Here is a 26,231-nt window from a genome sequence, read left to right as displayed (position 1 = left end):
TAGGATTTGATCCCATGGACAATTGCACAGTACTCTCCAGGCCTGTTTGTGTGGGCACCACAAATGGTTGTAGGCTGAAGTAAAAAAGGAATGAAACTTCTGCTATGGAAAACCAATAGTCCTCATATGACCTTCCTGCATCCAGACTGTCCTCTGCAGAAAATGCCGTTGTACTTGGAAACTTGTGATGGCATCACAGGCCACACACAGGACAATCTGCTGCTGAGATTTTGTTTCATCTGCCACCTAGAAGCCACAGCTAAGCCACTGGGAGTTATGCACAAAGATTAAAGACAGAGCCTAGGGATGTCTCTATTTATACAAGTCCTCCACTGCTAAACAGGCACATCTCAAAAGCCTCACAGACAGTTCAAGTGTGCACACAAACCAAGATTTCCAGATAGCATGCAGTGACCTAAGTGCTGAGTTCATCCTGCCACTTCAGACATCCTCCTGCCGTGCTGCAAGAAGGGGACGGGTAAACACCTTCCCCAAATGTCTGCCAATTTTTTCACAGCAGATATATTTGCTTATACTTAACAGAAACCAAGAAATCTATTTCCTCACTGTAATGCTGTTCTGGCAGAGGGGCAGCCAGGATCTAGCTGCCTTTAATGAATAGGCCACAATCATGCAATGGAGACATGATCTCTTTTTTTTTTTTTCCCTTCTGGCAGAGTTGACAAAGCTGTGTTTATCAGGGTGCAAATGGTATAAAACTTCAGACCTGAAAGAATTGCAGTTCTGGTTTTTTTATGAGTTTTGACAATAATATGGATATGTATATTTGCTGCCATGGGGATTGTGGATGGAAGGAAGGGATGGGCAATAGCCTTTTAATTCAGCACTAGCAGCAGAGCGAAGGCAGTGCAGAAATCAGACACTAACTTTTGCTTATTTTAAAAGCGCTGACTGTGGAAGGCGAGATTCATACCACATGCAAAAAATGAAATCAAGGTTTAGACTTTTTAAATCAAGAATCACAGAAGGCTGGATTTCAGCACTATTCTTAAACTGACTTGGTTTTTACTCACAGAACATTCATAAGGATGTCAAGGAATTGTTCAGGAAGTAATATGTTACTTTGAGAAGGAGTTTGCAACCTCAGTCCCCACACCTGATGGCCTAATGAACAACTCATAGAACAGAATCTCAGCTGTAGGTGTCTGCAGTGTGTCCTGGGCTATGAACATACCTTCTGTTTCTTTTAAAGATCACCAAGCATTTCTGGTTGATTTCTAAAATGAAAGTAGATATTTCTCCTGATTTGCTACCATGCACCCCTATGGTGACTTACAAATAATAATAACCTCACCAATAGCAGTCTTTTGGTTCCAACTCTACTTGGGATCAGCAATTTCTGGGAATACTTTTGGCGGAAGGAAAACACTGTTTGGGAAAATGTTACTTTATTGTAAAACCAATAACAGAAGGTCTGAGATTAGGAGGAATTCCAAGATTTTGGTTAAACAGACGCAAAAAACTGAATATTTGAGACACAGAAGATGAAAGGGAACAATTAGGTGACTCAGCCAATCCTCTGCTTCTTTAGATCAGTGCCTTTGTGCATTTTTGAGTTCTTAAATCCTCTCTCTGCGGGCACACATGAAACATACATGAAGGATGCTTCATGCCAAATTGCTAATCCACTCCATAGCTGCCTCTCCCCTGAAGCACACTGTGTTGTCAGAGGAAACAAAACTGTGGTGGCCCATTGGCTGCTGGTAATCCTGATCCCCAGCTGTGAGAGAGGAATTCAGTGGGGACTGGTGAGTTCACCTTCACTCATTAGCTTTGCTCAGCCCAGGCTCTTCCCACAGAAGTTGTGACCCTGTGGCACAACTACCATCTACTCCAAAGATGCTCCTGGAGATCCTTCTGCCTTTTGGGGATAAGGCAAACATAGCTCAAAATAAACTAACCCAACTCAGCTGAAATACACTTTTACTAAATAGGGAGGGATATTTTGATTACCTTTTAGCAGTTTTAGGTACAGCCAACAGTAATAACCAGAGCAGGATTCTTACTGAAAGCATTTCATTCCTACTACTAAACCTGATTATTCCACCTTTATCTTCCAATTAACCAGTCCCAATACATATCTCATTTGTGTCTGACACATGAGATTTTAACTGAGAAGCAACAAACCAGTATTGCATCTCAAGCTCACTGGTCAACCAGGCAAAACAATTCAGCTTGAAATGATTCATGCTAATTTCCTTCCAATAAATTTCATAAAATGAGGGTGAGTCAATATTTGCTGTCACTTGGAGATGGAAGAGGGAAGTATTTCCATGTTTGGGAGATGTGGTGTAGCAAAATAGTCTAGAGTTCTGTCAATATATTAAAAGAAGTTAAATATCAATTAAAATGTCAAAAACATGACCTCAAATGGCAATTCTTCTGAAGTCTTTGTTTAGCAGTTCTAATCCCCACTGCAACTGACTGGCAGTAACACTGCTCTGTGCTAAAAGTCTCAGTATTCAAAGGCGTAAAACTAAGGACTGAGTAAAACTAAGTACATCCACCGGTGGTTGGAAAAGTGACTGTGGCTCAGTCACAGACTCTTAGCCACCTTATTTTTATTAGTTATTTTCAATGCTTAATATGACCCCTGTGTGGCCAGTTTATAATATTTGCAATGACCAAATTTAAAATGTAGAAATCTAAAATTATTTTATTGTTACAATTATTAAAGACTTCTGTTGGAGTGGAGCCCAGGGATCAGACAATATAAGAACAGAAGTTGACGGGGGAGGGAAACCCATCATCCTAGAAGAGCAGACAGAAGAAAACTTTGCAGTATATGAGATGAACTCAGTAAGAAGTCCAGCTCAGAAGCTGCTGAGTGCTCATTAATGAAGAGTCATTCTGGAACAGCAAACCAGTTATAACAAATTGTTAAAAAATATTTAAAGCCTGAAAAAGCTTGCCTCAAACATGGTTTTGTAATATATATTTTCTATCAAACTATTTCCTAAGACTATAATTTTCTTTTGGACCAATACATTTTACCATTACTTCTTTCATTAGAACATAAATAGAAAATATGCTATTGATCTGCATACATAATGCAGTTCTTTAGTAAATATATCTGAATCACTAAGATAAATGCAACTCTTTTGTAACGCAATACAATGATCCATATAATTGATACACAGAGAAAAATACACCTTTAACCAACAATGATAGTAGGATAATGCTTTGGTAGCTGCATTAATATGCTTTGTTTCCTTCATTGGGATGAATGGGAACTGCTGTTGTAAAATTTCAGATTTTTATCTGAATCCTACAAGTCTGCAGAACTGAAATCGAAATTTCATGAATTCAGACATCTTTGTGAAAATCCTGGCATGCTGTGGTTCTGCCAGGCTGGGACTAATGTCAGAGGAACTTCTCTTATTTGATAATTGTGCTTCTAGCCCTGTCTGGCAGACAAGTGTGCGAAAAGGAAAAATAGGGAAGAAAGATGAACTGTCTTTTGGATTGGTTGGTTTGTTTGTTTTTTCAAACAACAACAACAAAGAAAAAACCCACCAAAAAATGCACTTCTGTGCTCATGCAAATACATAGGCAGTGGCTTTCTTCAGGGAAAAAAGTCCTTATCTTTCCAGATAGACTCCTAACTGCCAGCAATTACCACAAATCTATTTTTAATATCAAAAAAGGGAAAGTAGGAGCATCAGTGGTAGAGAAAAAGGAAAGCCAATTATTATTTTTACTATTACCAAGTGTGAGGGTTTTTTCCTTTCTCTCATGAGAAATTGCATAATTACAGTCCATAACTTCTGTGCTTGGGTTTGAACACGCAAAGCTATCTGCACTTCCACAGCAAACCTTAGGACACAGGCAACTGTGTAAACTCAGATTTATCCAAAAAGTTGTCATACATAAACAGTTTGCAGCTGTTGGCCTTTCTGCCAGCTAATGAGCCCTCTGCTAGCAGTATCTCTAAGGGGAATGATTACATTTATCCTACCAGCTCAGCTAGGCATTAGGATATTACATACTTGCCACATCGATAGCCAAAGCTGGAAGAAGACCAGTTCTGGTGCGTGGGTTCACATTTCATCCTACTCGAAACACGCGGGGCTTCCTTCTGACAACTATGGAATATTCACTCAGCAAGTGGTTTATCCAGGTACTCCAGCTTTCAACTCTCTAATGTCTTGTTTTCATTGCACTCCTAATACTTTAATCTCTTCTTTTGCCAGCCACCTCTGGATACAGAACTTTTACTTGATTAAAACTTGGCTAGCTTTCCTCTTCTCAACGTATTTGCTGTTGGGAAGGGAGCCAAAGTTGAAGTCCTGAAGTCTGCTTGGCACAGATGGAGACTCACTGCATATCCACATGCACAGAGCAAACCTCCCATTCCCCACTATTACCAGTTTGGTGTTGAGCTGATGTTTTTCTCATCCTCCCACGATTTTCAATTTTTGCAGCTCACACATTGCCATCAATTACACTCCTGTAGCCTCTCAAACATCCTACATAAGTAAAATCAGGAAGACCTAGAAGTGATTCATGCTCTGCCTCCCCGTTCAATTGCAATGATATGCTTGACAGAGATGCCCTGCCTGTATTTACACATCAAGTCAGTCACCAAGGGAATCTTTCAGTGCTTATGATACTTAAAAATGAAAAATACTTTTCCTTTCTATAAAGCCTACATATAAAAGGTTCCAAAATTAAAAAAAAACATTAAAGAAGTACCCACTAAATTGCCTCCAAGATAGGTAATAACACAATCCCTGTTCTACAGCTGAATAAACAGAGGTCCCAAGAAGTCAGCGGTATCCAGGTGAAAAAAGAACAGTATCCATGGAAGGGCCCTCTCCAGCCTGTACAACACAGAGAGGCCAAGGTTGTTACTATGACTGTCCTACCGAGCCTCTGGTTCCAAGTTTGGTTTACTGGGATTATCCAGAAGAAGCTAATAGGGTGAGCTGTTCCTTCATTTTATGAGAATGTGCGAATTCAAAGCCAGACATGCGATTTTAGTGGCACAGAGTAATTTGGCTTAATGCTAGATAGTCATCTAGATGCCAATTTCTGTTCATCTTGCAGTAACAACATGGTTTCCATTAGAATTTAATATTCACGTATGGAAATTGTTTTCCTTAGCAGTAATTTTCATTGTCACTGTATTTAATGAAAACCAAGCTGGAAACAATACACTCATTATGAATCACAAATACAGGAATTATAGCACAACCATCCAATGCGTGAGAGAGAACTACAGTCAGGTACGAAAACAAGTTAAGAATCATGCCCAGTGCTGTACCCTGTGCAAGTCACAATATTTTGAACTTAAGTCTTTATATCAGAAGAGCTTCTAATGCCATGGACCATCTGATGGAGTGGGGTTCCAGACACCACAAGAAGTCAGCTATAGCCTATTTCAGATAGGCCTCCCCATATGTATGCCTTTACCCTTAAAGGGAATATGAAATATGAAATAAGCTCAATCTCTATGTGCCTGAGAAAGAAGTCTACACTGACAGTAGGGACATTGTTTTTCCTCTGTTTGTACTTAATCAAAGGACAGAGAATATGACCTACTGTCCGACTCATTCTCTTGGAGTCATACAAGAGACAAAAATGAATCCAGGCAAGAATTCAGTTCACAATTCTCTTGACTATGTTGAGTGGCAGAAGTTGAGGGAGATCCACTCTCTGCTGAGGGCTTAAATTCCCTCCAGGGTGTGAGGTGGTTGAACCGTATCGATGAAACAAGGCAACGTAGGACTGGTCCAAATACAGCTCTCTGTGCAGGACTGCGTAGGCACTCAGATAACAAGGGAATAGTCAAAGTAAAAGCGCTTACAATTAGTTTGTGATTCTGCAGAATTTAAGCTAGAATACCATCCAGGCATGTGGTGTTGAGTGGCAGAAGTTGAGGGACATCCACTCTCTGCTGAGGGCTTAAATTCCCTCCAGGGTGTGAGGTGGTTGAACCGTATCGATGAAACAAGGCAACGTAGGACTGGTCCAAATACAGCTCTCTGTGCAGGACTGCGTAGGCACTCAGATAACAAGGGAATAGTCAAAGTAAAAGCGCTTACAATTAGTTTGTGGGCACTCAGATAACAAGGGAATAGTCAAAGTGCTCAAAAGCAGTTTATAATTCTGCAGAATTTAAGCTAGAATACCATCCAGGCATGTGTATTGTGCACACAACTCCCCTACTTTTAGCTGGTGGAGGAAAGTAAGGGAAGTAGTTTCCAGCATGAATTTTTTTGAGCATTGATAAGCCCATGCCCTTTCTGCAGGCAGAAGATGATCTGGATTCCTGGGAATCCCAAGAAACCTCTAGCTAAGGGCACATGAGGTTCACTCCAACTCTACAGAACACATTTGTTTTCATACAAGGTTTTCAAACTGGTATGCAAGTCCCCAGGTATATTCCTCCCTGTCTCCCTGAGAAACTGGCAAGTACTACACCAACTTTACAGAAAAGCAAGCTAAGACACAACATTCAAATAACTGGTAAGATCACACAAGAAGCCACCACTACTTCTGAGAATACACATCAGGCCTGGACTTTCTCTACCTACGCAACTTGTTGCAAATGTGCCCATCATCACAGAATCCTCTTCTTTCTTTGGAGAATCTACCTTATCCTGAATTTCAACGTGACCTCTAGAAAACTCTGTTCCTTTCCTCCAAACCAGCATGACCTGCAGAGACGCAGCACGCTTTCCCAGAACTCAGTGTACTCTGTGGCTGGACACCTCCCCTACGGGACTGACTCTTGTCCTGGAGTGCCCAATAAAATCTCATCTTCCCTGTAACTCTGAAAACATTGTCACTTCCAGTATACACAACTGCTGTCAGAATCCCTAAAGTCCAGCAAGAAAAATAAATAGCTGAAACACAAAGCATAGTTACTTTCTGAATCTCTTGATTTTCATTACACACACCCTGAAAGACTAACAAATAACACCTCACCCTGATATTCACTTGATGTTTCTAGAGCTCATAATGTAATACCCCTCAGAACACAAGATCCTAAAAGCACAAATGAATTAAATACACAATAATTTTTATAGGGGATAGTGTTCTGAATACTGGGAATACTTAAAGATACTTGGTACTGAAATCTTGCTATGGCACCCAAGGGTCTAGCAATTGTCCCTGGATAACATTTCATAAGACCAGGGCTGTAATTGTGAGAGCCAGATTCAAGCCCCAGTCTTTGTGAAATGACTGATTCATGCAGATATACCCAAATCTTAGTCATGGCACCACTGAAGCTCAACAGAACTTTTCAGCTGACTCTTTCAGTCCACCCTGAACTCTGCACAGGAACGTGCTGCCCCATTTGCACACAGATTAGCTGACACCTCACCGGGGTTTGTCTGTGCAAGTCGCCCTATTCTACACCTTTCTGATAAAAAGGCCTTTGTGAGGTTACACCTTTTCATGTCTGTAAACCTGCAAAGAAGGCAAGATTCTGCAAATCATTAGACCTTAAAGGAGCATTTTTGCTATCTTCTTTTTCTGTTTAATTGCTCTGCAGGACAGCAATTAATGGAACATGTGGAATCCCGTCCCCAGCGTGGCCAACTCTCAGCTTTAGCTTTCAGTCTTTCTACAGGGCTCTTATGTTTCCTGGGAACCCTCCTGTGGTTTTCTAAGTTTAATGGATTAATCATTTATCTGCTTTTTTATTAATTTGCCCCCACACAGACATTCCTCAAGACGTCAAGTGCCTTATTCTAATGCTACTTGCATTGGATTTACACGGCGCTAATTCACTGATTTAAGAGCACCTCTCCCAGTGTACAAGGGTACACTGTCCCAGACAGCTGAAAAACCCTAGAGATTGCAACCCCTCATGACTTAAGGGATAATAGGCCTCACCTGAGCTAGTAAAAGCTCACTTCTGATACCAAATGCATTGAGATGAAGAAAGATGACAGCTGTTCTAACATCTTTTTGGCCTAGAAAAGGCTTTAGCCAAGGCCTACAAAAACATGTCAGGCAGGCTATTAACACTACGTTATGCCAGCAAAGAGCAGACAACCTTCAGAAACACCCAGAGGTTTGGACTGGGCATCTTTGAAAACCACATTCCTTTCCAGTGCCTTTCAACAAGGATTTGTGATTACAAGCATAAATATTCCTCACACTGACCATATCTGAAGAGAGGTATGGTGTTCACAGCAATGCAAAGAAAGCTGGAAACAAACACACTGGTTAGCCTCATAGAGCAGATATCCATCAGGAGTGACACACTTATCACTGATCTTGCCTTGGAGCAAGGGATTGCATTAAAAGACCACCTGAAGTTCTTTCTAGTCCTAATTTTCTAAGCTTTTACAATAAAGCACTGGGATCTAAGACCTCAGCAATGAAGGAGATTAAAAGAAATGCCCTGTTTATTTGACATCTGCTCTTTGTTCAGCATGACATCCTCTATGCCATTAACTCCTCCCTTTCAGCAAACCCTTGCTTCCTTAGATGACAGCACATTAATAAATCCTCTCCATCTAATGTGACATGAGGAGTGGCTTAATTAACTGGAGCAGAGGAAGCAGGGTATCATCTACATGTTTACTCTACTTTGATATGCTAACAGCCACATTCCAGTGAGCTTCTCCTGCATACTCCCCAGCGACAGGAGCCTGGGCTGCTGCTGGATGCAGATCTCAAACAGGCAGAAACACAGTTCCTTTCTGCATTCCTGTTTCTCTAGTTAAATATGAAGTTTTGGATATTTAGTCCAAATCAAGCCACCACTCCTGAATATAGATTCCCAAACCCTGGCAGCTAATTCACCATCTGTTTGTAGGCATCATTACATAGTGCTGAAAGTCTCCATGCTCGTGCACACACATAGAAATACATGGGCTTAATTACCCAAAGTAAAATATATTACAACAGCTGTACTCCTGTGAAGAGGAAAGGCAGGGGAAGAGCTAAGTGCATCCAGGAGAAATACCCAGTTGGGGAGGGATTGATTGACTGGATGAGTCAACACATAGTGCCAGGGAGTATACAGAAGCCTGGCAGAATTCAAATTTAGTGAACAAGGGGGAAAAGACAGATGGGAAGAGATTAGGGATTCAAAGGAGATGGGGACAGAAATGTAGCAAATGGAGATAATATGGGTTTTCCAGAAGTCTTCAAGAAGCATGACTTTGATCTCGTAAGCAGCGGGGAGTCACTTCCATGGGAGGCAGGGGTCAAGGAGGGCAGGAGATAAGATCAGAGGGGAAGATGAGCTCTCTGAGAACTTCTGTGTGTACTTACTGCTGGAGAAAAACGGATCTACAGCTCTGGGTCATATGTTTCTGGCATCATGGGTTGACTTAAGGAAAAGTAGGAGCTGGACTTCACCAAGGCCTGATGAGGACATTGAAGTATTCAGGCAGGGAGGCCTATGCCTTAGTGTAGGTAAAAAAAGAGGGCACATAGCATGAAGAAAGGACAGCTGTTAGAACCGGTATAGAAAAAAGCAATGGAAATCAGTGGGATACAAGCTATTGAAAGAAAAAGACACAGGCATAGGGGACAAGGTTGTTCAAGGGTATTTTACACCAAAAAGGAATAAGACTCAGCAGAAATCAGGAGAGATCTAATGCTTTTGAAAGACTACAGGAACATGTGACTGTGAACACAAAAAAACTATCACCAACAACTGTGAAACCAAACCATAAATCAGGATTTGGATTCTGTCCCTTGAAAGTCACCTTTGCCTGGGTCTCAAAGGCATTTGGACTTGAAAGCCTTCTGTTGACCTTATTTTGTTATGTTGACTGCACTGCAAAGGTGAACCTTCTGGTCCTTTCTACAACCTGTTGCAGAATCAAGCAGGATCTTCCCTTCTCACATGCAGGCAAATATTGGCATAATAATATGCAAAAGACCAGTAACCTGCCAAGGCACAGGAGAACTCATGAGCACTGGATTCAGGATTTGTGCAGCTGTGTGAATAACTGGCTTTCTCTTCAACGGCAGAAGGAGCAAGAGGATAGAAATGAATCCACATCACTCACCTGCTGGATGGCTTGACAAGAGGAGAGCACTCCACCTGCTCCTTCTCTAAACAGCCTTCATGAGTCTCACCCTTGACTTTCTCAGATGTTATTAAAATCAAAATTATTCCAACATTCCAGTTTTTTCATTTTACCTGTCCTATTTGGTAGAATAGGCCTGAACTCAAGAATTGCTTCAGTGTTCCCTAAGCTGCATCTTTCAAGAAATAAGTAACTCACAAAATGAAAAAAAACCCAACCAAAACCAACTCTACCATCAGAAAGGAGAGTGCTCAAGGGCTACCATGTCCCATGCTCACCACTCTGCCACATGCCTATGGTAGTCCCTTAACACCCATTCTTCCCATCTCAAGGTCATAATCTTCCAAGAAATGGAAAAACAGCCCTGGCATTACCTGCAATAGCTACAGCTTTGCAAACTGTATAGAGTTCCAAAATCAGCTTTGAGACTATTTTCATTTTGCTTTTTCAGATGAGTTCTGTGACTTCCAGTTTTGACTTTGTCAGTTTGTCCCTGCAACTCATCTGAGCCATCTGCTCAGAGGGCCTGAGTACAGAGAGAATGAAGAGGAATGAAGAAAAAGATCAAATCAGAGCTTTTAATGAAACTGCTAAACAAAGAGGGACACGGAATTCAGCAGCAGGGATCCTGGAGCCTTCAAATTCCTCAGTATCTCCCTTCCAGAATGAAGGGAAAAGGTCAGACTTGGCAATAAATCAGAAAAAATATTTGGAGTCTTTGTACCAAACAGCATCTGCTTTAAGAGCTAACAGTCAGGGTCCAGCATTCGGTTCCAGTTCTTTTTCGTAATTGCAAACACTAAGAAACTCATGAAGCTATTCAAATAAATTAAAAGCTACTTTTAACAGTTTCAAGAGCTTTACTGAGCCATGCGCCTATCTCAGCCTACTGTGGTGTTGGTTGGGGTGGCTTCACAAGCCAGGATCAGGCCTGCAATCGTTCAACAACATTCAGCAATGCATTATGAACATGTTTCAGTGTCTGGAGAGTTTCAGCAGAGTCTGTTGAACGGGACAGTTTTGGAGATGGCTGAACACCTGTGCTGCTGATGAATGGCATTCTTCCACGGCTCTCAATTAAATTCTTTCCATGTTCTTAAAGAATGACTAAGCAATTGTTACTCTGAAAAAGTGAATGAATCTATACTTTTGAAACATGTTAATATTTAAAGCGTATTTTATTTTTAGGCGCTGTATGCGTGTCAAGCTGTTCTCTTGGCAAAATAAGAGCAGCTCAGGCGACTAGCAGAGCAGGCCAGCAGAATGGGATGATTCACAGAAATCAAACTCTGAACAGATGCTTTTCCAAATTGCTTCTGTGATACTTCTCAATTACAGCTCCTACATCCTGCCTTACAGGGCTGTCTAAGCTCCTGGCTTCACTTTGTCAAGCTGCCAGCCAGCACACGCACTGATAAACTTATTTAGCAACTCTTGGTTCAGCCCGTCTGGTTTAATTCTTTGCTGAGTGCCTGACTTGAGACAACTGACAAACCCAGGGTTTGTGCCTGATAATGTTAATTGGGTTGAGTTACTCTGCTGAAGTCACAACTTGGGCTGAAAAGCTTGTACCATGCAAGAGAACAAAGCCAGTCCCTAACACCTCAGCACTGGCTACTACCTCTGCTTCAGGAGCAGTGAGTGAAAATGATCCTTCACATCTGGAGGCAAGAAGAGGAGATTAAGGTGCACCATGGCTCTGCTCTCCTCCCGAAGTACCAGTCAGCACATTAGTTCTGGCAATGCATGATAGTGTGGTGGAAGGTGGAAGGGGAGGTGAAAATAAAAAAAAAAAAATAAAAAAAACCACCCAAAACTTACTGCAAAATTAATGGCTTGATTTCCTACACATTTGCATTTCCACTTGGCGTTTCTGATGTAAGTGTGGGTGATGCAATCTTTCCCTCAGTGCCAGCATCAAAGGGAGAGGGCTTTCTCCCCTACTTGGTTTCCTAGTTTTCAGAAAACTTCCAAAAGCCTAATGTTTCTGAGATCCGTATCCTCAAATTTGACTTAAATAGGCCAATGGGTTAAAAAGCTGTTAGGGAAACGCTGTCATTGGGGTAGAAAGACACATGCATTGCACACACTCACTCTCACCAAACCAGGTTAAAATTACTATTAACCTAAAGAGTCCTCCTCTGGGTTCCCAGAGCTGTGTTTCAACTTCCACCCCATAGGAAGGGCCCACATGGTACTTTATATAGACATAAACACATCACAGTGCCAGCCTGACAGAAGAGAATATCTAATTTCAGAGGTAATGAGGCTGAAGGTGTTTTTAATATGCCCTGAATCTACTTTCTTTAGTATGTCTTTCTCTAAATTGCTAAAAAATAAGGTGTCACCTTTAAAGTAACACAAGTTAGAAATTTTCACTCAGACCAGCATGAGCTTTTCTCACACGCAATAAAAAGAAATCTCTCATGTTCAAACTCGAGCTCCTGTGAAAGAAAACAGAAATTTGGATGAATACCGCTGAGCTCCTTGCGATGATTGACAGGAGCCAGGAGAGTCCCTGGTGCCTCACGGACACAAGTCAAGGCACAGTCCTAGTCCTGAGGCCTTGACAGTCTGAATTCAGAAATGACAGCACATGAGGCTCTTGGGGAGGCTGCACCTGCAGGCAGCACTGAAGAAACTTACTGTCACAGTATCCTGCAGAAGCCAACGGGACATTTCCATGCACGTGTGTTCACGTTATTGCTCTAGGTCTTTGTGCTAAAGTATGAGGACCAACAAAGGGAGAACTGCCTCTTCTACTAAATAAAACACCCCTGGGAAGTGCAAGAAGCTTCTACATACTTGTACGCTGCCTGGGTGACACTTCCAGTTCTGAATCAAATCTGTGCATCCCTGATTTAAAACTATGTGCTGAGTGTGCACCATGGTTTGTAGGGGTTTTCTCAGCTGTCAAGCCCCACTCAGTAAGTGGCTCGTGGAGGGAATTTGCAGCGGTAACAGCTGTACTTCCCAGCTACGCAAAGAGGGTATTTTTGTATAAGCCTGCTTTGGTGCCCAGTGGCAGTGGCCTCCTGTCAGCTGCCATGTAATGAGATGCATTTCCCAACAAAGCCACCTGATTAATGACAGCATAATCAGCTTCATGGCATTCACAGAAAACAGGGTGAATATGTATTACATCTGATCTAATTGTATCAGCTATCATCATCACCATGGGCTGGATCAAAATCTTACTGAAATCAACAAGAGTATTACCACAGGCTTTGGGGAAGGCACATTAAGACATTTCCTGACTTCTTTTACTTAGTTCCCACCCCCAGAAGGTTGGGGTGGTTTTTTTACTTCAATATGAAGTCAAAAAGCTTTATTTACTTCAGTGTTTAGACCATGTTGTGGCCCACAGACACTGGTGCACAAGTGGGCATTCTGCATCTCTGTAAACACACCAGCTCATTGAACAAATACAGACTACAGTTTTCCCATGTTTGAAAATGAAACAAGCAACAGAGATAAAGATAAAAATAGAAAAGAGAGGGATCATTCTGATATACTTAGTCAAAAGTTATTACTTTTAAATCTGTGACTTGGACAAGGAAATCCCAAGTATCTAACCATCACAGCAAACACACCTCTGCACAGCGTCACAAACTGCAACAGTCAAGGGTCAGGGCCCATCACAGCAAGGACCAAACGCTCTCAGAACCCAGGACCTTTGCTCTGAGCCAAGAGCCTTGCACACTTCTCCCTTTCCCAGTTTCAGAGAGACATCACAGAGAATGCAAACATGTGAGGGCTGTGCCAAGACTCTTCTCCTCACTTCGCTCCACAGAGGGAGAAGGGAAATAAGAAGATCGAAGTGAGACAGATAAACACATAGGAAGAAACCTGGGGCAAATCAGAGAAGATTAGTGAGACACAGGGAGGAAGAGACATGAAACTGAAACATAATTAAGTTATCAAGTTATCAGACTTTCATGAGGCAACTGATACCTCAAAAAGAAAACTACAAAGCTTAGGACTTCAATAGGCCTAAGCAATATTTTTGTGTTGCAGGATCTGAGGCTGGTTCAGGAAAGCACCTCTACTTCAGATGCTGCTTAAGTATGTGTTTGGATACAGAAGGTCAGGCAGGAATCACAGGGAAAACATCTGGAAGGACAGAGCAATTCCAGGGAACAGTGCTGCTCTGCTGAAGTCCAAGTCAGCAGACACTTGTAAGAGGTCAAAGGGATCAGAAGGAGCAGCTGTTCTTCCCCAGAACTGATCACAAGTCAAGACATAGGGCAAAAGAGCTGTAGGCAAGAATTTCATCCATACTCAGACCCAGACAAGACCAAGGTGGAGACAGTACTTTCTCTCTGACCAGCAGACGTAGCTAGGAGAGAAGACAAACTAAGGCATAGAAGATAGGAAACAAGAGTCTACAGATTTCTTAAACAGATATAAAATATAAATTCTAAATAGAAATTTGTCTTCAATCTTTTACTTTCCTCTCATTTCAAGAACAACAAAGTCTGATTAGACTAATGGACTCATTTTAGAGCATCGGTTTAACTTTCCAATAAATAAAAACATCCACACAGAGTTTCCTAACTTACTGGCCAGTTTTCTTATAAATAACTGCAGTGTTTACTCTATTTGTCTACTACAGCACAAATATTGCTGTACATGCTCAAGCTTGATGGATGACATTATTAAAATCAACAAGTAGATCCTCAGCAGAACATGACTGTGTACCCAGCAGTCTAATTATGGTCAGACAGAGCCTTAATGCAAACAGATCAGGCAAAACGGCTACACAAAAATGTATGACACAACTACACAAAACCAACAAATATCTTCAACCTGCTGACTGCTCATGACCACTAACCAAAGTAGAAATACAAGGCTAATTCCAAGCTAAGCAAACACAGAAATCCTTAGCATGCTACAAATCATGCTGAAAGAGTACAGAAGGAGAAAGATATTTGATGGGTTGGGCCTAGCATTTTTTAAAAATTTTTCTTTTAAAATGAGTTCAGCATATTTCTACCAGCTGATTGAAAAGCTAAAAAGACTTGTCAAACTAATTCAGACAAACACCCTGCAGATTATAGGATTCTGAACCTGAAACTTAAAAGTGTATCTAGCAGAATGCCTATGTCCAAATAAAATTCCAGGGGTTCAAAGGACAGAGTTTATATATATAAATGTATATATATACAAACACCTCAGTGAGAATTAGGCTAAAATTTCACCATCTCCTACAGCCACCTTCCGATCTAAATTGGTAAGAACTTCATAAGGAAACCCCAGTATTTTCTACAAGGAAGATCTGGTCAAAATCCTGTATGTAGAATTCAAACTACTCTGCCATGCATTTAGAGACAGTAATTTTTTTTTTCCAGAATGAGCATTATTAAAAGGCGTATACATTCACATGAATGGATATAGAAATGCAAACACATGCAGAGATATATTCACATATTCTTGCATTGACCTAACCAGGAAGCAAAAACAAAGAAAGAGAGAGGACCAATTTCTCTCTAGTCTGTATCCCAACCCAGAGAATTATTATGCCTCTTCAAAATAAATAATTGCTCAGAGGAAAGAGAAAACTAAAAGTTAAGCCTCTCAGAGTCACTGATCACGAGTGCCACATTGTATTCACATGTGAAGTTAATGAAGATTGGTGTAATTTCCCAGCTAGAAATCCATACATCCTCAAGACAGCTGAAAAGCAAAAAGATCCTACAAAATCTGTCTTTCACTGTATACCAGCAATTTTGATTATTAATTCCTTCTCCCTCCCTAGGATGTGCAAAACCACAAAATCTGATTTTTGACCTTATCAGTCTACCAATTTCTGAAAATACACAAGCCCAGAGGCAACCTTTGTTCCCTGCAATATCTGCATAAAAATTTTGTATTGGCAGATATATAACGGACCTTTTATCAGTACTTTTTTCTACTTACTCTTCAGGCCACTGAAACCAGTTCTTTCTCATGTTCCATGACCACAAACTTCAGACACTATTTACTGCAATGAAAATCCACCAAGCTTTTAGAAAAAGCTAAGAATATGAAACCCACTGCATCTCCCCCTTCTCCTTGTCTGTTCTGGCAGGAAGTGTCTTCAAGAATTCCAACAAGTCACTGAGCCATGATCTTGCTTCCTTTCCTAGTAACCATGTTGGCTTTCTTTTATCTCTTTTTATCTGCTTGGCCTGTTTGCTCACCTCTACCCGTTTAAACTTTCCCAAGAAATGAGGTTAAAATCATTGTTCTGGATTTTCTGGACATTAAACAGAGAAATGTGAATTTGCTGATTCAGCAGGCCAACCCTCAGCTGAGCATTATCTCCACACCAGATGTTATAAGGTAAGGCCAAAAGATGAACAAAGTTATCCCAAAGACATAAATTCTGAGCAAATTATGAAGTTACCATTTTATCTTTGTGAACAGAGTCTCCTGTGGAGTAAGGGAATCAGCTGAGATGGCTGATGTGGTTACTACCTGTTAATCTGCATCAGCCCTCTCTCCAGTTTGCTGCCAGGGAGCAGGAGCTGCTCCAAAAGGGAAGGGCAGCTGAAGTCGAGCATGATAAGGCACGTAGAGGTGGTGGCCTTGCTGACAAAGGCACAGTCCCATTACACCCAAGCAGGATGGGCACAGAGAGGTTCTTAGCAGAGCTTTCTTGAAGTGCTTTCCTCAAAGCTGGACACCTGAACCATTACCTACGGTGGCACAGGCAGCCAAACTCCCAGGAGGAGTTCGCCATCCCTGCCTCAAAGCTGGACACCTGAACCATTACCTAAGGTGGCACAGGCAGCCAAACTCCCAGGAGTTTGCCATCCCTCTAATGCAAACAAATCCTATATCCCCCTGAGCTGCCATGGCTCACAACCCTACACGTTAATTAAAAATTATATGGTAAATCATCTTAGTTTTCTCTAACTGCTTCATCCTCTTTCTCAACTTCCTAGGTGCTTCTCTAATGTCTTTTCTACAAGAAAAAACTACTGAAGGAAGTTTAGCTCCTCAATCACTCGCTTTTTATGATCTACCATATAATAAAACACAGGATTCACAGTGTTGACATACAGAATCCTTGTCCAACAGTCCAGTGTAAAGGATTAAATAGAGGGCATGCTAAAACACGATGGATTTTATTTACATAGCATGAATTTTCAGGTGTAGATTTTCAGTTGTAGGTATAAATTAGCATTGAAGTTTGAATTTACTTCCTCTACAGGCAACAGAGCATTTATATTCCTTTTAATGGCCTAGTTGAGACCTCCAAGTGGTGGAATTTACTCACTTTTTTATTTACAACTATAGCACAAAACAGTCACAGCTGATCAGCTCGGAGTCAGGAAACTATTAAATACAATTATATCACTTACACTTTGCTGTATTGTAACCATTACTCAAGTGTGGGGCAGAACTTCTAAAAATAAGACTCTATTTTTGAACTGGTGAAACGTCCTGTTAATGCCCAACTCCTATTTGCATTATGTATAGCACAATCACAACTGAAAGACTCGGAGCTTGTGCAGAGGCACTGGAAGTGGGAGAATTGTTAAATAAAAACCAACAACATTCCAAGGACTTAAATTTACTGTCAATCTATTGAGTGCATTTGATGTAGCAAAAACTCTTCCAGGACCAGACACCCCGCAAAACAGACTAAGTATTACGCTTGGTCATGTTACCAGACAGTTAACCAAAGCTCGAAAAAACCCCAAAACAAACAAATGAAAATCAGTGCAGGTCCAGCATCCTTCTTGGAGACAGAGGGAAAGTTATATGCAAACTTCCCAGTGCTGTTTTCTTGGTTATCACTAGTAAAATCTCATCTCTTTGTTATTTAAAACTTGCTCTTAAAATTGCATTTAGTCTTGGCAGCTACAAGACAAAAGAAATATAAAAGTGCAGTAGGCAACTGTCCTTCATTTCCTTCCTTTACTCTTACATATCCTGTGTGCAACTGGAATGCTTCTATTTGATTATCCAGTGGAGCAAATGCTACAATGAATGCAATCATGCCCTATTACCCTACGTGTCTGTAGCCTATTGCACAGCTATGTACAGATGTTTTTACACAGCTTGGTTTTTTAGCTACAGGGTCTATAAAACAATAGAAACTATCTGAAATGTTTTCAAGCCAGTAAAGGATAAAGGCACTGTAAAGCAGTCGACTGGATAAAAGCCATCTATGTCTGACAGGAGGAGAAGAAAAACCTCAGAGGTTTCTCAATTATAAATGCATTGGCTTTCTTAAACAATTTGTGGCTGCAGCCTGCAGCAAACTGACCAGGCTGGAACACAGAAACAGAGGTAAAAATAAAGACCCAGGCAGTGGAAAGAATCAACACAAACCTCTGGCCTGTTGAAGGGTTGAATTGTTGTTTTACTGACCTAAAGCCCTGGCTGCTGCCCAGAGAACCTGAGTTTCCACTGGGAAGGTCTGAGAAGAGGTAAGTGTTGCCTCCAGCTGAGGGGCCTGGACTGAGACTCAAGAGTTGTGGCTTTGCCCCCAGCCAGCCCTGTCCTTCGGCATGTCCCATCGCATCCCTAGGCTTCATTTCCTCACTCAGTACAACAGGGATAACAGTTCTGATCTCTTTGGTAAAGAGCTTTGAATTTCACTGAAAAAAAGACCTAGTTACAAATTCATTTCCTTCTCCTCTCAATAAATCCTTTTTTACAAATAAAATAAATGCAAAAAACTCCTGATGGAGTTTAATGGCAGAGGTCTAGCAGGGAGGCACCATGAATTAATGGGTAAGGCACTGGACTGGAAGTCGGGATATGCAAAGACTGTTCCCTTCTCTTGGATAAGAAACAATGAGAAAATGCTTTTATGACTCCCATGTTTTCCCTGTCCACCTGGGTCTGAAAGCACGGCATCGCAGAAAATCCTGCTTTCTGCTGCACAGAATCTTGGGTTGGCATTTCTAGCACAGATAAGAATAGCAAGCGATGCGTTATTTATAGCATGACGACAGCAGGTTTGACACTGTAGAAAACAAACATTATTTCTCTTTCCACAGCCTTATATTATAACACAGGAGGAAGCAGGATGAGCTATGAAAGCAGAAGAGATGATTTTACTTATTTAATGTTCATTCTTGTGAGAATCCCCCAGAGAAACAAATCCTCAAGCAAAGGGAAGTGGTGGAGCTTAGGTGTGAAGCTGGTGAAGCAGTGCAGAAAGCAAGTAAAATCTGCAAGTCTCCATTTACAAGGACGAGGTGAGAGACAACAGCAGAAATACTACAAACCCCAAAAGACAGAAATGGTCTGTCCACGGGCCTAACGTAATGAGACTGTTCCGCTCACGTCTGCCTCAAAGGCTTCTCAGCTTCACACACACAGTAGCAAGGAGCAGTTCCAGAGCTTTTCTTGACAGTTGTTTGGCAGTGTGTGCCTCGCTGGACATCAATTAGGCTTCTGCCTTCAGCTTGTCTGTTTGCAAATACAATGACCACTTTCAGAGATAAACAGCAGAGATTACTTTAAATCGTGATTAAATGGTACTTAGCCATAAGCAAAGCCTTGGTTCTTAGGCAATGTCCCATAAGTCATCCCCAATTTAGAAAATAATCAAGGCAGAAAACTGTCTAGGAGACAAAACAATTCAGAAGTTCTAGCATAGTATATTCAGGTGAACAAAAAGCATATGAACTGCCTGTCACAGAAAAGAAAAAGAAATATTAAAAAGATATGTTTCTGATTGTTTTGTACTGCAAGCTAGCAGGAAAATCTACTGTATTTCTTCTGAGGGACACTATCATGTTTTCCCCACAATGATTGCATGTCAAAGCCCCAGACCTAGGAAGGGGGTGAGGGGTAAAAAGATGGGGAAGGGAACATCTTATGCAGGTATCTGCCCTTTGAGCTGGGAGACTGAAATTCCCAGGTGCTTTGTGTACATGTCTCTATAATTTCACACAGACATAAATGGCCGTGGAGTGGAATGCAGTACATGTTTGCACCCGTACCAGTCAAACTGCACAGTGATTTAGTGCATAAAGTGAGTTATGACATGGAGCTGAAATGAAAGAATAAAGTCAGAGTATCAGAATAAATATCAACAAAGTCCCAGCAAATATTTTCCCTCATGACATGCTCCTTTTAATAAAGGCAACAGAAAGGAGCTTAGTTACACACCAAGCTGACATTAGGTTAGGATTTGGAGTCCTAGGTGCCTGATGGGAAAGTACCATAGCACAGTTCTTGTAGCCAGTGAGTTTTCCAAAGATATCTTTCATTCAAATAGTAATCAGCACCCACCTTGTACAACAATGAGATGTGATGGCTTGAAGGATCTTTACTCAGAAATAGGTTCCCTGGTAAAGAAATGCTATGGTTCCTTTTCACAGCATTTTAGAGAGTTGCTCTCTTGTATTTATCAAAAGACATTACCATGAACCATTAATAAAACCATGGGAGAAAGTAAAGTTTTCGAGCTAAGATGAGCTTAAACATCCTGCACCACCTTTGGGGCAAGTCACAATAAGGAAGAGAAAAGCTCTGGCATAAAGCCCACCTGGAGGGTCTAAGTGAGCAACCAGAAAAGCAAGATTTAAGACCAGCAAAAATACTCTAACAAACAAAAGCAGGGTGGTAAGCTGATGAGATGATTTTGGACATGCTGTCTTATAGTTGACAAAGACTATGTATGTATTTCAGCAAGCCAGCTTAAATATCTATGATCATTAATTACCAATAGCAGTTTGATGGTGGAGGAAACGAAAGGCCAGGTACAGAGCAGGAAGTGTGTTATTCCTCCCCGCTGACAGTGTTTAGTTCCAAGTCGCTGAGAACAAGCGAGCTTCAAACATCCAACACCACTGTGAGGCCTATTGTTTTATCTTGTGGGATGGGTGCTTACTAAGCAGACAGACAGACAGATAAATAATTGGAAAATAAAAGTGCTTGAAACACATTTTGGGGCTACAAAAGGAGAATGATGTATGGAGAAGAACTAATAAGGAACTGCTGGAGGTTTACGAAGAACAAAGTGTAGTAAACGTAGGGAAATTCCATGACCTCAGTGGGCAAGCCATGCGGTTAGAGTGATGGAAGACAGACCATCCAGGCCTCTCCGGGGAGAGCAGTCTCCTGGTGTCCAGGCCCAGCTGAACAAAGAAGATGAAGGAGCAAAATTGAGCAAGAGCTTCTAAGAGCTCTGAACTACCACCAAAGAGAAATAGACCCTTGGCTAAAAGGCAAGGGAAGGGGGTTAATCATGAGAGCAACCGAGGGTCTGTGACACTTCAGAGCCAGGGACTGGAGACACATGGAAGAAGGAACAATGACAAACATACAGAAAAGCTGTCACTAACCTCTCCTCCAGTAAACCCTTTCATTTATTTTAATTACACAAGTTAATTCTTGCCCCCAAGACATGAAACAACAGAGAGAAGATGAAGAAAAAAGTTGACATAACTAGAAATTCAGTTGATGGCACTCACAAATTAACAAATTTTAAGAACAGAACAGACTGATAAATCACCTCTTTTCTACAAAAAGACCCTGCAACAGGACCATAAAAGCTCTGAACTAAGGACAGTATCTTGTGTTTGGTTACTGCATCTCTTCCAGAAAGATGGTAATTTTTCATCTAAGGAGACCAAGAATCCACCACTACCCTTCGTATATTGAATGAATAAAGACAAACCTAAACAAGACTACTGAGCTGCATAACAAACCCAAAGGCAAATGAAATTCAAATGCTCTACTTTCTGTAACAATAAAAAGAGAAAATAAGTCTCCATAAAATAACATCAGCACTTCACTCAAACAACTACTTTACACACATTGTAAGTTTTCATAGAAGTCAATGCTAAAGTTGATGTGTTTAACAATAAATATGCAGTCCGTTAGAACTGGCAAGCCCACCTTTTTATTTTTACTGGATGGAGAGGATATATGTGTAAATAAGGCCTTTGTTTGTATTTTCCATTGCACTTTTCTTTCCAAAAGCAAACTGGTCAGCTTCGCTGTGGTTTCTACTGGGTTTCATTTTCTGGCTCTCACAACCTATTGGTTTTTTGTAAGATTTTTAAATATTTCAGAGATTTTGAAAGCTCAGATAGCTTAATAGACACGTCAACTGATTTTCAGAAAGTACAAGGCACCATCCTCAGGCACAAAGATGTCTCAGGTAGCCCAAACCAAGTAGTCTCTCTAGAAGAAACCTCAGCCAGTTTTTTTGACAGAGGCCCAAAGGGGGGTTTGCGTGTCTCAGACAACATATAAGAACAGGACAAGAATCCTGACCCCACTGAAATCACTAACAAAACTCTCACTGAGTCCAGTGTAAGCAGGATTTTCCTCTGGTCTTTAGCTGTGAGCCTGCAAACAGCTGTGCACACATGAAGCAGCCTGGCTGAAGCCATGTCACTGAAACAAGAAAGAAGGAAAAGCACACGCAGGACACTGAAGTGAGGAAGAGCAAGGGTTACGGCAGCAGGAATTCCTGATTACTTGAGTCGCTGTGCTCATCCCAGGGCTTCTATTAAAATTTATGCAATCTTATATTACACTCACTTGGCACACAAATTTTTAGTGGGAATTTGGAAGAGGAGAGATTGCTAGCTGGTGAAAAGAAATTGGAAGGCCGTTGTGGGTAGGGTGGGGCCTGAGAGGTGGTAGTGATGAATATGCCCAATAGCACAGTTCTGCACTGTCTGGGTTGTGCAGCCGAGCATTTATTCCCTAGCAACCAAAAGGCAAGGGAAAAAGTCTTCCACTGCACTGTACCATGGCTCCATGTGGTTTCATAAAGCCAGCAGCCTGACTCGCCGTTGCCCTACGCAGCCACAAGTGACATAAAAAATTGCAACGCTGTGAGGTCCCTTTCTTTCACAAACAGCAAATCAACTTGACAGTATTTCTTTAAGGGACATTTTAACCTACAGTAAGTTCACTTTAATGCATTAAAGTGTATTTGATTTTGGTCCGAAGGACAGTCCCAGCAAAGCTTTTGCTAAAGCCAGGCACTGCTTCTCTAATGAATTGTTTTAAGCAGCAGGTATTTCTATTTATTCTGGCATCAAATAAAAACCCGCCCTGGAATATACAGAAACATTCAACACGAACCACTATGGAAAATGTTTTTAATGTGAGAATTCCTTTTCTTTTCCACTCACAGCAAACCAGCTAGTCTTTTCCCTTTCCTTGGGGATTAATTCTCTGTTGTGACACTGTTAGGGGACTGGAATCAGTATTACATAGGGAAGAAGAATTAAATGAACAGTACCCAGTACAGGCAGGACCAACCAGAACTGTTCCTTGCTGTGGACAGGAGGCCACCCGACTGCACAAGCAAACAGCCAAGGCAAAGGTAAAAATGTGCTGCCCTTTATTCAGGTGTTTTACATGGAATAAAAAAGGATCAAATCTACTTTGAGACATAGACCAATGTCTCATTTGCAATATCTGGACATAATTTGAAATGCTTTGCTATGATAAACTCATAATAAGAATGCAGGGTGTAGCTACAAAGGGATCAAATCTACTTTGAGACATAGACCAATGTCTCATTTGCAATATCTGGACATAATTTGAAATGCTTTGCTATGATAAACTCATAATAAGAAAGCAGGAGGGACGTTGGCTAATAGCACAATAATACACAGCTCTCTATGATAGCACTTTTCACCTTTGAAAGAAGGAAGGGACTAAGGTATGAACACACAGGGACAGCAGAAGGATGTCATCTGTGGAGTCACCCAGCAGTGCAGCAGTAAAACCCAAACCCAATTTCCCTATTCACATATCAGTGTTTGGAAGACTCAAGAAAAAGGACAGAAATTATGGAAGGGCTTATAATCTTCAGGACTCTCAACAAGTTATCTTTGAGCCCTTTAATTAAAGCCAGCCAGGAGATGGGAATGTTTTTCACAAAACATTTATTCACTTGTGGAAACAGTCTGGAAAACTATGTTTCTCAGTCACCTCGGCTCTGATGCTCGGTTTTCTCCAGGCAGCTATTCCTTCAGCTAAACCTGCCCATCTGCAGCATATACACTATACTCTGCTTTCTTTTCCCCGACATCAAGCCACAGAAAAGCACATGTGACTGCAGCAGAGGTAAAGACATTTTTTAACCAGGGCAATTTAAGGATATTTAACACACATTCTCATTTTCCATTTCCCAATTCCACAGTGCCCCCACTTTTATTATTAGCTGAATAAAGGGAAGCTTCAGCTTGGATCTGGGGTAACATGTACACTGAGGAATCGAGGCCAAGCTTTGCTTTGAAATATGCAGGATCATTCCTAACTAACCGTAAAGCTGCTTATTTGGCACTAGCAGTGGAAACATTGAACGAAAGGGGCATTCTCAATCTGCTTATGTCACAGAAAGGTTGGATTCTGACAACGTGCAAGGCTCCAAGCTGCAGCCTGATATTAATAGCTAGACATTAAACTCTCAATTTGGCTGGCTTAGAGGCAGCTCAATTGGAACAAAGATTTTTCTGCAGGAAACGGCAGATCTGGTTAGAGTCACATCACGAGAGATGAGTCTGAAGCAGCAGCAGACTGCAAACTTTTTTTGACTGCCGTGTGACGAGCCTGTGTCACACAAAGCGAAGCTTCCCTGCTCAAATCGCAGGGCACATCGGTGGTCCCACAACTCAACTGCTGTTGAAACACAATTGTTGCAAATGTATTGCACACACAGGCAAATTTTTTGCCTTCTGTCCACCTCCTCTTGAATTCCTTCCTTCTAAGGGCTAACTTACACAACCGAGTGGGGCAATGAGTATTAACAAACTATTTCTTAAACAAATGAGGTTCTATTTCTTGACGCAGCCAGTGGGGTATCACCCCACAAAGACATACCTACATATTTTCACCATTTTTGAGCTTGTTTCAGCCATTATGTAACCTTCCACACTACCTTGGCAGCTAGGCCAAGAAAATTTGAACCAAGTCCCCAGAGCAACTGGTTTCAGTGAGGGGCCCCTGCCAGAACACAAATACAAACCTCCTGCTGCTGTTTTCTTTCTGTGTCTGCATGGCAGGCAAAGATTCCAGACAGGTTTTTCAATATGGATCTTTTTGAGCACAAATGAACACCTCTTATAAGCCATATAAACTTCATAATCCCACTTCCGAACAACAGCTGGGCCTCAATACTTCCACCAGGGAAAATTTTACTTTCATATTTCTAACAATGTAAAGAAAATCAAGGCACTGTCACTAAAAAACCCATTAACTACAGCACTTATTTCAGTACACTTAATCTAATGGATTCTTTATAGTCTCTTAAACATGACTAAGCAACATCAGATTCTGGACTTGTATTGCATCATATACTCAAGGACATCACACTGCTTTATATGAGAACTTCTTAAGCCGTGCAATCTCCCATAGCTTTGCACTCAAAATCCTCATTTCACAGAGGTAGACAGAAGCATTCAGAGTGTGACTTGCCAAATGTCACACAATGAGTCAATGCCAGAGCTGGGAATAGAAATCAGGAGTCTAGAGTCCAGATTCTCTGCCTTTTATAGAGCAGTAGCCTCAGTCTCCTAGTTTAGGAGAGTGCCTGCGCACCACAAAGATATTTCTTCCTTTACAGGATGGCAGTGTAGTACCACACTGCAATGGCCAACTTCATCCATAAGCAGGTATAAAAACATATATGCATCTGCTGAGACTGTGTTTTACATATATAAAAGCAAAGTATAAAGCAAGAAATGAAAGCAAGTTGCTGTTAGAGAGAGTTTTGGGGAGCGCTATAACCTTAGCATCACTGTCAGGACCAAAGGCGGTGTCACTTTTTGGGCTAGATTCTTGCTTTTGCAGGCAGTATTGATGATTTGGAGGGACTACCTGTGGGAGCTGGAGTGAGGAATAGGAACTTGGCAACAATAGAGACTCTGAAACATCAATTACTCGATTCTTCATAAGCCAGTAGAGTATACCAATAGACATCAGCCTACTTCAATTGTTGCAATTATATTAAGTCCAACTAAGAGTCATACTACATTGCTATTTTTATAACCCATATATATATGTGTGTATTTATATATATATACACACACACACAGAGGACATGGAATGGTGGCTGTTAAAACCTATTGCTCTGCGATTGACACCTATTTTTCCCTAGTCTGACCAAGGAGGAAAACTGAAGAATCCTTCACACAGTTAAAATTTAGTACTGCTAACACTAACCACTTTATCAAACCATGCCACAGAAGTATATTCCTTAAATCATTCTTTCTCTGCTGT

The 26,231-nt window shown here is 41.2% G+C and overlaps 1 protein-coding gene across 1 annotated transcript in view; it reads right to left on the bottom strand.

The window, feature by feature from the left end:
* Nucleotides 1–26,231, bottom strand: part of ADAMTS17 (ADAM metallopeptidase with thrombospondin type 1 motif 17) — a 190,859-nt gene that overhangs the window by 115,699 nt on the left and 48,929 nt on the right. The window lies entirely within an intron of this gene.

The sequence above is a fragment of the Calidris pugnax genome, unplaced genomic scaffold (genome assembly GCF_001431845.1).
Source record: "Calidris pugnax isolate Ruff unplaced genomic scaffold, ASM143184v1 scaffold134, whole genome shotgun sequence".
Lineage (NCBI taxonomy): Eukaryota > Metazoa > Chordata > Aves > Charadriiformes > Scolopacidae > Calidris > Calidris pugnax.
Note: the sequence above shows the minus strand (reverse complement) of the source record. Positions and strands in the feature narration are given on the sequence as shown.